The sequence below is a fragment of the Trichechus manatus genome, unplaced genomic scaffold (genome assembly GCF_000243295.1).
Source record: "Trichechus manatus latirostris isolate Lorelei unplaced genomic scaffold, TriManLat1.0 scaffold00177, whole genome shotgun sequence".
Classification (NCBI taxonomy): domain Eukaryota; kingdom Metazoa; phylum Chordata; class Mammalia; order Sirenia; family Trichechidae; genus Trichechus; species Trichechus manatus.
Window position 1 is genome coordinate 2,703,157 of NW_004444113.1, and position 2,219 is coordinate 2,705,375.

Genomic DNA, 2,219 nt, shown 5'->3' on the forward strand with positions numbered 1-2,219 from the left:
GTTTTCTGAGTCTGTCCTGGTGGTTTTCCGGTCCATCCTCTCAGATTGTTGGCTTTTTTATACTCAGGTTTCTTCCTACTGTCTCCTTTAAAGATTCTACCTCCTAATTTTTCAGCGTAAGTTCTACAGCCTTTGAAAGCCCCGTTTAAATTTCCTACAGAATATAAAATGCTGTTTACTTGTTTGGGGAAAAGACACTGTGTAAGTCCAGGTACTAAAAATGGGAATTCAAAACACTTTGAAGCCCCTGAGTGGCGCAAACCTGGTTTGCACTCCACTGCTAACCCAGCAGTGCAGCAGAAGATAGGCCTGGTGGTCTGCTTCTGTTAAAATTTAGCTAAGAAAACTCTATGGAGCAGTTCTACGCTGCAATACATGGGGCCACCATGAGTTGGAAGGGACTCCACAGCAACTAACAACAGTAAAAGACTTTATCTTACCTGTAATAAAGTAAAAGCTTTTGTTTCATTGAGTTATTACAAAATGTCAACTTGCATAAAGTTACTCCTACAAATCTTACACATGTAAAAGGGACGATCTTACTTTTTTATTTTTTTCCACTCTCCCTCAGTTCTCGTTTTCATGGATACCATTTTTATACCATCTCATATTTTGTCACGTGGCAAATAATGCATTTAAGGTTACATTACCCACCATCCTGATAAATATGCTATGATCTAGGTGCTCAATAAATATTTGTTACATAAATTACTTTTGAAATATGTGCAACCTTAAAATTAGTTCATTTTTAAATTACTGACCTGTAAAGAATGATTTTTTTAAAAATAAGCTTTTTTTTAAAATCTTACTTCTTTTTTTTTTTTTCCTTTAGGGTCTGTTGTAATGTCCCCATTTTTGTTCCTGATTTTAGATTTGCTTCAGTTTTGATTATTGTGTTAGAATTACATTTGACTGTCAGCAGCGGGGAAAAGAACCACAAAATAACAGTGTCTTAAACAAAAGGTAAGTTTATGTGTTTAGGAAGTCCAAAGTTAGTCTAAGGCTGGTCTGATACTTCATGGAGAGAGAGCGCCAGCCTTCTTATTCCAGCAGAGAGAGTCACATGTGTATTTAGGTACACTTTCAAAAATATGGGCATTTGAAAGACATTCACTTCCCTTCCCAATGTCACTTCAGGATCAAATAGAGCTGCGTTCCAGCCAGCGGAAGAGAGGACAAAGAAGGGAACACCTCCCTTTCTTCAAGAACCTTTCCCAGTGTCTGTGCGTGTCATTTCTGCTTTCATCCTGCTGGCAAATCTTAGTCATTTGGCTACAATAAACTGCAGGGAAGGCTGGCGAAGGAGATTTCAGTCCTGAGGAAGGAAGGAAGAATGTGTCACGAGGGACAACTAGCGGTGCTGGCCATAGTCTTAAATCTCGTGGCTTTTTGTCTGATTCAAATGACATCTCACTTAAGTTCTTTTAAGATTCCCCGCGATTTTTTAAATCTTTATTACGAAGAATATTTGTAGGAAAATGCTTAACTCCACATACGAAGAAAATGTTACTGTTGACCTGCCATTAGGATGTATATGCTTTGAGTTGTTTTTCCCAGAAGTGACTGGAGACTTACATGGAGGCAGCTTGCTTCATTTATTCAATAAACCTCTATCCGACGTAAAGAGCCAAATCTGTATTTCGTTGTACTTTCAAAAAATATGGGCTTTTGAGAGAAATTGGGATTAAGTTACTGTTGTCAACATTTCAATGCCAGCATTTCAAATATTGATTTGAGCCTTCAGTAAAATTGCAGTCAGACTTAAAAATACTCCGTGCTTGCTCTGATCCAGTTGGTATTCCATCATGTAGCTACCTAAGCATATGTTTGGCTAAATTCCCATTACCTCAAAGGGGATCTCCTAGATTCTGGAGGCTTTGTGACTTCAAGATAATTTTCAGGTTTTGGCCAGGACAGGTTCTGTAAGACCCCCTTCACCTAAAACTGGGCAGGTAGAATCCAGGCCCGTGGGTGAGAACCTACTGAGAGAAAGGAGTGATCCATGCTGGTCTTCACACTAGGTCTCAGGGGTCTAGTTTGTTCTTGCTTTCTCGGGGCTGTGTCATGATCTTACTCTGACAGAGTGGTTTTCACTTCCCACCTTTTGAGATTTCAACTCAAATGTGGATCCCAGGAACCTGAAAGAGTAAAGCATGTTGTGTAAACGCATGCTTCCCGAAATGTTGTCTCTCTTCTTCCATAACGTATGGAGTTGTGTA